Below are 9,981 nucleotides of genomic sequence, written 5' to 3' on the forward strand. Positions count from 1 at the left end.
AAAAAAAATCCTGCCAGAACTCTAATCATGGGATTCTTAATGAAAAGGGGAGAGAAAGGACTGAGTCTTTGCTGTTGTTTCCATTCATTTATTCAACACAAACTTATTGTCCCTTATATACCAGATTCTATTCTAGGAACGGGTTTACGACAATGACTACAACAGATTTAAAAACCATGCATCTTAGATTCTCGTGGAGAAGACGAAAATAAATAAATAAAACTCATAGTATGTTAGTTGTTGGTGGATGCTAAGAGGACAACTAAAAGCAGAGTTTGCAATTTTCATAGAATGATATGTGACTTATCCACTGCTGCATTACAAATTACCCCAAAATTTAAGAGGCTTAAAAACAACAATAAATTTTATTACCTTTCACAGTTTCTCCAGGAGCAGGTTAGCTGGGCGTTTCTGACTCAGGGTCTCTCATGAGGTTGAAGTCAAGGTGTTAGCAGGGCTACAATCACCTGAGAGACCTAGGAAGCAGCTGTCTTTTGTTTGACTATCCTCAGAAGTCACATAGCTCCACTTATATATTAAGGACTTAAAACAAAATACACATTTAGTAGACTGGTTTCTGTGGATCCAAAATTGAGACAGGGCCCAGCAGGAATTATCTGCCCACCATGTCCCCAGCTGGAAGACTCAAAGCCTGGGCTTCTGAGATCATCCAAGAAGAAATCATATTTTGCCCCCACCACCTGGAAACTTCTTGCTAGACTCCTCTATTCCTATTTTCTCACCTCCCCTCCTCAGGAAGGCTTCCTGTCTAAGGATCACACCATTCAAGGGTCAGCCCTGAGCATGCTTTCCCTGCAGCATCTCCCATGGTATGTGAAAAGGACCACCGGCGTTTAAACATGGTAAGCTACACTATACTGAGCAAATATGGTTTCCAAGAGGTATGCAAGTCTATTAGTGAGATTTATAACTAGAATCTGGCCTAGAGCGACTGAGGTGCACATGAATGTGTCAGAATCACGATATCTGGGAATGATGACAGACTATCGGATACTATCAGCTATGGGGAAGGCAGAGGTGGTGGGGAACTGTAACCATTTTGCTATCAGGCCTGAGTAAAGATTTAGGTAATAATATATGATTTCCAAAATGGGAATAATTAACAGAACTAAGGAAGTAGGTCTCCTCAAAAGTCCACTCTGGATTTCCTTCTATTGAAAACAAAATGCGAAAGAATTCGATTTATAATGTATATAAGCAAACAGCACCATTGAGAGTACTCTTGTGACTTCATCAAACAAAATTCTTTATTTGCAAAATATTTGCCAATTCCCCTAGACAGAAGCTGATTCTTTAACACATTTGCTTATCTTCTTGTTTAAGGAACCAAACTGATACATGACACATGATGAGAATTCTAATTCATTTTTTTCCAAACTGACAGAATAATTCAGATAAATTAAACTTCAAATAAATTCATCAAAACTTAGGTTCGATTTTACTTTTGCATTGTTTCCCTTCTGTTTCAACAACAAGCAAAAGAGATCGTGAGTTGTTTCATCCTAGACTATGTCAGGTGTCTTCAGAAAGAAGAACTCAGGTCTAGGTGCAGGGGTTACAGAGAACAACATATGTGACTAAATTTCCTTGAGAACTACCTATAGGCAACCAAAATCTCAATCATTCACAGAATCAGTATAATTTCTACATTTAGTAATAACACTTTTGGTTACAAGTAGGAAAATAGCATAGAATCAGCTTAAATCAAAGGGAAATTTGTTATCAGGATTCAAAGATGACGCATAGAACCTGAGGGCAGAGATGCAGCCGAAGCTCACTAATGAACTGGAACCAAATACTCAATTGCACTAGGAAATTTTTCTCCTTCATGGACCCTGCATGTGTATTTTACTGTCTTTCTTAGCAGGCTGGACTTCTGTGCTCCTCAGGCAACAGAGCAAAATATGTCTTCTCAAATATGCATTCACATCTGCCCTTTTAGGAGACCAGCCAGGATGAGGTTGGAAAGATTGGAGAGGTTGGAAAGATTGGAAAGATAGGAAGACCAGTCCAATAGGTCAGGTTCAATACAATTGGCATTTTAGGGAACAGCTAGTCCAGTAGTTTCTCATTCTCTCTCATTCTCTGTCTCTCTCTGTCTCTCTCTCTCTGTCTCTCTCTCTCTCTCTGTCTCTCTCTCTCTGTCTCTCTCTCTCTCTTTCTCTCTCTCTCTCTCTCAATATTATTTGGACATGCTTTTATGGTCATTCACACAATTCATAAATATACAGAGGAAATCACCAAAATATCCTCATAATTTCACTTCTCTATTCACCATAGATAACCACCATTAACAGGTATATATGCCAACAGTGTGCTATCTATGCACTCCTATCTACCTACATATCTATATCTATATATCAGTAGACTTTGAATAAAACAGGTTACCCTTCATAATGTGGTGAGCCTCAACAAACATGTTGACAGTCTTAAGAGCAAAGAGAGAGAGATTTCCTAAAGAAGAAGCAATTCTGCCTCAAGACTGCAATATAAAAACCCTGCCTGAGTTTCCAGCCTGCATATTTCAGACTCAAGACTACAACATCAACTCATCTGTGAATTTCTAGCCCATCAGAATGCTCTACAAATTCTAAACTTACCAACCCCCATATCCTATTTTTTTTCTCCTTGTTGGTTTTATTTCTTTGGAGGACCCTGGCAAATATAAATTTTGTACTGAGAGTGATTCTAGACAAACAGATTCTTAAGGTTGGGTTTTCTGAATTGGTTCTGGGGGTTCTGAAATTGGTTCTCTAATCTAGTTAGAGTTAAAGGTACTAATGACTCTTTTCAGTAGTAAAGAGAGTACTGATAGTCCATGGCATGATGTGGAAATAGAAATAAAATATCACCATTGAATATTCCTAATAAAATACTAACAAGAGGCAAGATCCTGTCTGACCTTGTATTTGATACCTTAGAACATTTTGTCAAACTAGTAAGTATAATGAGATTGGCTAGTTGCTCCTAATTGCACTGGGCAAAGTGGGGAAAGAAAAGGAAGAGCTCAGGGGTGTGAAATCCCAGCTCAAATGTCTAATAAATAATTTGAAGTTTTCTGTCTGCCCTGAAAAATCCTTACCCCTATAGCTGCAGAACTGAGATTACTGAAAAACAAACCTAGAGTTTCCTCCTACGTGACTAAATTACAACAGAAATGGAATTCCCAGTCTCACAGGGTGTCTATCATTAAAGTGAAGCATTGATTGGAAAGGAATGGAATTCTGAAAACTGAAATGGGAACATATGGGAAGATTCTGATGAAATGGAACATTGACCTCTGAATTCTGCTGAGCCTTTTTCAGTAGAAGCAACCACTCACCACCACCTGAGATTAATCCTGCTTTGCCTAAGGAACCTGTAGTGACCTTTTGGGGGGTAGTTACCTTGCAAGACAATACTGATTCTCCTCAAGACCCACCCCCACCACCTGTCTTTGCTTCTAGACTTAAAATAGACCTCAAGACCCAGGAAGCCCCTGAAGGTGAGGTATGAAATGCCTCATGAGGAAGTGCACTACACTCCAAGATAACTACATGATGTTTCCAATTTATATAGTCAGAAATCAAGAGAATATGTGAGAGATGAGATATTAAGAGTGTTGGATAATGGTAGAAGGAACATAAGATTAGAGCAAGCAGAATTTACTGATATGGACCCAATAAGAAAAGATACTGGATTTAATGTTGCAGTTCAAGGGGTTAGAATGGTCTCTAATGGTATGGTCAGTTGGTTGGACCAAAAATGTGGCCTACACTAAATGAGACTAAAATGCCAGAACTGTCTTGGAATACTTAGAAGACGGTATTCAACGGCCTAGGGAGATTAGCGTGTAAGAATGGATTTATAATTTAAGAATGCTGTGCGCATCCAGAGGACACACCTTTCACCATGACTATAAGAAATAGATTTGTGAGGGCAAGCTCCAGCATCCTTGAAGACGTCTGTCGTCACTTTCCTCTGTAGGTTAGAAATTACAGTGGTCATTGCTGCCACTAAATTGGGAAACCTAAATGCTATGGAGATATTGGATGTTGGGGGAGCAGGGGTCAAGTGGTGGTGCTTAATCACCAAAGGCAATGTAGATATGGTTACTGTAATGGACAGAAGGGTCAAAGCAGTAATTAGAATAGTCTGATTTGCAGAGCCTTATGGCATTAGCTGGTTGATCATGTTGTCCCTAGATCTGTAATAGATGAGCAATCTATTAAATTTTTACTTGATATGTATAAGTGGAAGAGGTCTAGGTCATTGAACAAAAGTCTAATTAAATTTTAAAAATAGAGTCCTGGCCCCTCAAGCAATTCTGAGACTTGAGCCAGTTTATAGACCCAGAACCCCATGAACGAAGAGGAAGCCAGGTCCCCTTGAGGAGGAAACCTGGTACAGTGCCAAAAATGTATACTATTATTTTTTTCCTAGCTTTCCCCCAAAGAGATCAACAGCCTATTACCAGAGTGACTGAGCATTAGGAAAAAGGAAATAATCAGAATTTTTGTGGATTACTGGACACTGACTCTGAACTTAAAATGACTGCAAGAGGCCCATAATGTCACTGTGGTCTGTCAGTCATCATCAGGGCTAATGGAGGCCAGGTGATTAACGGACTTTCAGCTCAGGTTCATCTAACAGTGAATTCAGTAGGTCACCAAACCCATCTTGTGGTTATTTCCTCATTTCTAGAATTTCTAATTAGAACAGACATACTCAGTAACTGGCAGAATTCCCATACTGGTTCCAGACTTATGGGGTGAGGGCTATTATGGTAGGGAAAAAAGGCAGAAGCCACTAGAACTGCCTCAGCCTAGCAAAGTGGTAAACTAAAAGCAATGCTGCATTCCTGAAGGTGTTGCAGAGATTAGTGGCACCATTAGAGACTTAAAGGATGCAAGGATGATGGTTCCCACCACATCCCAACTCACCTTGCCTATTTGGCCTGTACAGAAAACACAGATCTTGGAGAATAGAAGTGGGTTATTGTAAACTTAACCAAAGAGTGACTCCAATTGCAGCTGCTGTACCAGACGTGGTTTCATTACTTGAGCAAATTAATACATCCCTGTTACCTGGTATGTAGCTACTGATCTCGCAAATGTTTTTTTTTTTCTTTTTTTCAATACCTATTAGAAAAAAACCCACCTGAAGCAGTTCACTTTCAGCTGGAAAAGCCAACAATAAAACTTCACTGTCTTACCTCCAGCTCTGTGTAAGAATTAGTCCACACGGACCATGATTGCCTCTCCCTTCCACGAGACATCACACTGGTCCATTACATTGACATTGTGCTGATTGGACCTAGTGAGCAGGAAGTAGCAACTACTCTAAGCTTACTGGTAAGACATTTACATATCAGCAGGTGGGAAATAAATCCAACAAAAATTCAGGAGACTTCTATCTCTGTGAAATTTCTAGAGGTCCAGTGACGTGGAGCATTTCATGATATCTCTTCTAAGATAAAGGATAAGTTGCCGTATCTGGCCCTCTCCTACAAACAAAAGAGGGACTGTGGGACTCTGGATTTTGGACACAACATATCCCTCATTCAGGTGTGCTACTCTGGCCAGTTTACCAAGTAACCTGAAAGCTATGGTTTTAAGTAGAGCCTGGACAAGAGAAGGCTTTGCAACAGACCAGCCTGCTGTTCAAACTGCTCTACCACCTGGGTCATGTGATCCGGGAGATCCATCAGTGCTTGAAGTGGCAGTGACAGATAGTGATTCTGTTTGGAGCCTTTGACAGACTCCTATAGGTGAATCGCAGTACAAAACAGGATTTTGCAGCAAAGCCATACCTTCCTATGGCTTCCTATTACTATGAGGGATAACTTCTCATTTTGAGAAACAGCTTTTGGCTTACTACTGGGCCTTAATAGAGACTAAACAACTATGGAATTACCATGTACCTGAGCTGCTAATCATGAACTGGGTGTCATCTTTACCCACCAAGATAAAGTGAGGCACTCCATTATCAAATGGAAGCAGCATATATGAAATTGGGCTTCGGCAAGCTCTGAAAGCAAAAAGTTATATGAAGAAGTGACCCAAATGCCTACCTACGGTGGGGATTCCATTCCTTCTACATTATCTTCTGTCTCCCAACCTGCATGTTTGGCCTCATGGGAAGTTCTCTGGAATAAGGTGGTGAGGAAGAGAATGCAGTGTGCAGGCGCCACCCAAAAGGAGGACAGCTGAAGCACTGTGACGTCCTTCTGGGATGTCCCAAAGGACAGTTGTGAAGGGAAATTCTCCAGTGGGCACCTGGTTGTGCACCTGGTTGTTCACTTTGCTTGGAAGGAGAAAGGACCAGATGTGCAATTATGTACTGATTCATGAGCTCTGGTTGATGGTTTGGCTGGATGGTCAGAAATTTGGAAAGAACGTGATTAGAAAATTGGTGTCAACAAAGTTTAAGAAAGAGTAAATGGACCCGCCCCTCTTAATGGGTGAAAAAGAAAGTTATTTTGTGTCCCATGTGAATGCTCACCAAAGGGTGACCTCAGCAGAGGAGTATTTTAATAATTAAGTGGATCTGATGACCTGTTCTGTGGGTATCAGTCAGCCTCTTTCTCCTGCCACCACTGTCATCACTCAGCAGGCATATGAAAAAAAGTGGCTATGGTTGCAGAGATGGAGGCTATACGTGAGCTCAGTAACACCAAGGCCAACCTGGCTACAGTCACCCCTGAGTGCCCAATCTTCCAGCACCAGACACAAACACTGAGCCCTTATTGTGGCACCATTTGGGGGGTGATCAGCCAGCTACTTAGTGGTAGGTTGATTACATTTGCACCACTTCCATCATAGAAGCAATAGCATTTTGTTCTTCCTGAAATAGACACTTACTCTAGATACAGACTGGCCTTTCCTTTACACAGCGCTTCTTCCAAAATTACCATCAATGGACTTATGGAATACCTTATCTACCATCACAATGTTCCACATAAAATTTTTCTGATCAAAGAACTTACCTCACAGCAAATGAAGTGTGAAAACAGGCCCATGCTCATGGAATTCACTGGCCTTGCCATGTTCCACCCCTATCTTAAAGAAGATGAATTGATAGAACAGCAGGATGGCCTTTTGAAAATTCAGTTACAGTGCCAGCTAGGTGGCAATACCTGGCAGAGCTGGGGCAAGGTTCTTCAGGAGGCTGTATATGTCCTAAATCAGCATCCAATATATGGCAGCTTTTTTTCCCCCACAGCACAGAATCAAGAGGTAGGAAGGCAATGTTATCACTCACCATTACCCCTAGTTACCCACTGGCAGAATTTTTGTCCCATCCCAGTGATTTTATGCTCTGCTAGTCTAGAGGTCTCAGTTCTAAAACGGGGAATGCTTCTACCAGGAAAGACAAAAATGATCCCATCGAACTGGAACTTAAGACAGCCATCTGGCCATTTAGGGCTCCTCATGCCTCTGAATCAATGGGTAAAGAAGGGAGTTATTGTGCTGGCTGGGCGGTTAGCCCAGATTTCCTGTTACTAAGGGAAAATTGGACTGCTACTCCACAGTGGAAGTAGGAAGAATATATCTGGAATACAGAGGATTACTTAGGATACCTAAAAGGAATTTTTTTTTCTCTACTCACACTTCCAACACCAAATGTGTGGGTTTTCCACACCAAATAATTCTGATACTAACTACCCAGAGTTAGTGCAGACCCCACAGGTTAAAACAGTCACACAAGACTGCCTCCCTTTCAGATACTAATTGCAAGTCCCAGGTTGTCACTTGTACTTTCAACCAACCAAATAGAAATCAGGGGTTCCCAAAACTCCCTCCTTAGTCTCAATAATTTGCTAAGATGGCTCACAGAACTCAGGAAAACAGTGTACTTGCTATTGCACATTTATTATAAAGGACACACTCAGGACAGCTGAGTGGAAGAGATGCATAGTTCAAAGTATGGGTGTAGGGGGGGAGGGGGTGGATGTACTGCTCAAACTTCCCATGCTCTCTCTAGGCATGTCACCCTCCCAGCACCTCAATGTGTTCACCTACCTAGAAGCTCTCCAAATCTGTCAGTTAGGGTTTTTTTGGAGGTTCCATTACATAAGTATGAACAACTAAATCATTGGCTATTGGTGATTATATCAGTCTCTAATTCCTATCCCCTCCCCAGAGATCAGGGATGGGACTGAAAGTTCCAACCCTCTAACCACATATTTGCTTCCTCTGGTAACCAGCCCCCATCCTCCAAGAGTCACTTCATTAGCATAAACTCAGTATGCTAAAGTTATATGGAATTATAAACTCAGTTATGCTTCATTAGCATGAACTTGGTAAGTTTGAAAGGGCCTTACTGTGAACAAAAAAGATGATCCTCTCACTCCTGTCACTCAGGAAATTACAAGGGTTTTAGCAGCTCTGTGCCAGGAACCAGGGATGAAGAGCAAACATATATTTCTTCTATCACAATATCACAGTGTCTCTGAGTACTAACATGCCCTGTGATTAAAGCTAATAGAAAACTCTAACAACCCAGTTCAGATGGGACTACAAATGACCCAGACCCTTCAGAAATGAAAGTTTGGTTTATCCCACCTGGTGAAGAGCCACAACAAACTGAGGTGCTTGCTGAAGGTAAAAAAAACATGGAATGCATGGCAGAAGAAGGTAGTTATAAATACCAGCTACAAACACGACAAGTTGCAGAAATGAGGATAGTAGTTGTTATGAAGGATCTTCTTTATTTTATTACGAATATGTGTGTATGTGTACACATGAATGTATGTATGTGTATCTATATGTATGTGTATATATCTTTGTTTAATTCCCTGTCTTATCCCCCCATCATATAACATAAGATGCATTAACTTTATGTAATAGTATTTAAGTCACAGGATAGCAAGAAGAGTGAACATCACCCAAGGACTTTGCATGCTCTTCTGAGGTAAAGGTTTCGATTGTTTCAGTGGCACACAGGATAGTTGTATCATATTAGGCAGAACTATTACTTTGTTATTGTCTTTATATCGAGATTATGTATGATTTAAGAAAATGTGTATGGGTGCCAAGCTGACAAGAGGTAAACTGTGATGGTTAATGTTGTATGTCAACTTGGCCAGGCTATGGTGCCCAAGTATTTGGTCAAAACCAGTCTTGATGTTATTTTAAAGATACTTTTTAGATGTGACTAATATTGAATTAGTAGACTTTGAGAAAAAGCAGACATCCTCCATAATGTATATGGGCCTTATCCAAACAATCAAAGGCCTTAAGAGTAAAGATTGGCTTCCTAAAGGTGAAGCACTTCGCCTCAAGACTGCAATATAGATACTCTATGTTTCCAGCCTCTTGTCCTGCAAAATTCTAATTCAAGACTGTTTTAATTATTACCTGAATTTTGAACCTGCTGGCCTGTCCTACAGATTTCAGACTTGCCAGCCCCCACAATCATGTAAATCAATTCCTTAAAATCTTTATTTCTCCCTTTCTCTCTCTCTCTCTCAATATACATAACATGTTGACCAATACAATATTAAAAAAAATTAATGGATTGTATACCTATGTTCGTACAAGCAGTATTCATAATAGCCAAAGGTAGAAACAACTCAAATGTTCATCAACACATGAATGGGTAAATAAAATGTGATATATAAATACAGTGGAATATCAGTCATCCTTGAAAAATAAGGAAATCCTGTTACATGCTGCAACATGGATAAAATTTGAGGACATTATGCTAAGTGAAATAAGCTAGTCACAAAAGGAAAAATACTATATGATTCCACTTATATGAGGTACACAGAGTAGTCAAATTCATAGAGACAGAAAGTAGAATGGTGAAGGGGGTGGCGGGAGAAGGGGGAGTTATTGGTTCATGGGTTTAGAGCTTCAGTTTGGAAAGATGAAAAAAAATTCTAGACATGGATGGTGGTGATGGTTGCACAACAATACAAATATACATAACATTTAACTTAATGCCATTGAACTGTACACTTAAAAATGATTAAAA

The 9,981-nt window shown here is 40.2% G+C and overlaps 1 pseudogene; it reads left to right on the plus strand.

Moving 5' to 3' along the window:
- LOC105307835 overlaps positions 1-9,981 on the plus strand; it is a 59,855-nt pseudogene that overhangs the window by 37,396 nt on the left and 12,478 nt on the right.

The sequence above is a fragment of the Pteropus vampyrus genome, unplaced genomic scaffold (genome assembly GCF_000151845.1).
Source record: "Pteropus vampyrus isolate Shadow unplaced genomic scaffold, Pvam_2.0 Scaffold520, whole genome shotgun sequence".
In the NCBI taxonomy this organism is placed as follows: Eukaryota; Metazoa; Chordata; class Mammalia; order Chiroptera; family Pteropodidae; genus Pteropus; species Pteropus vampyrus.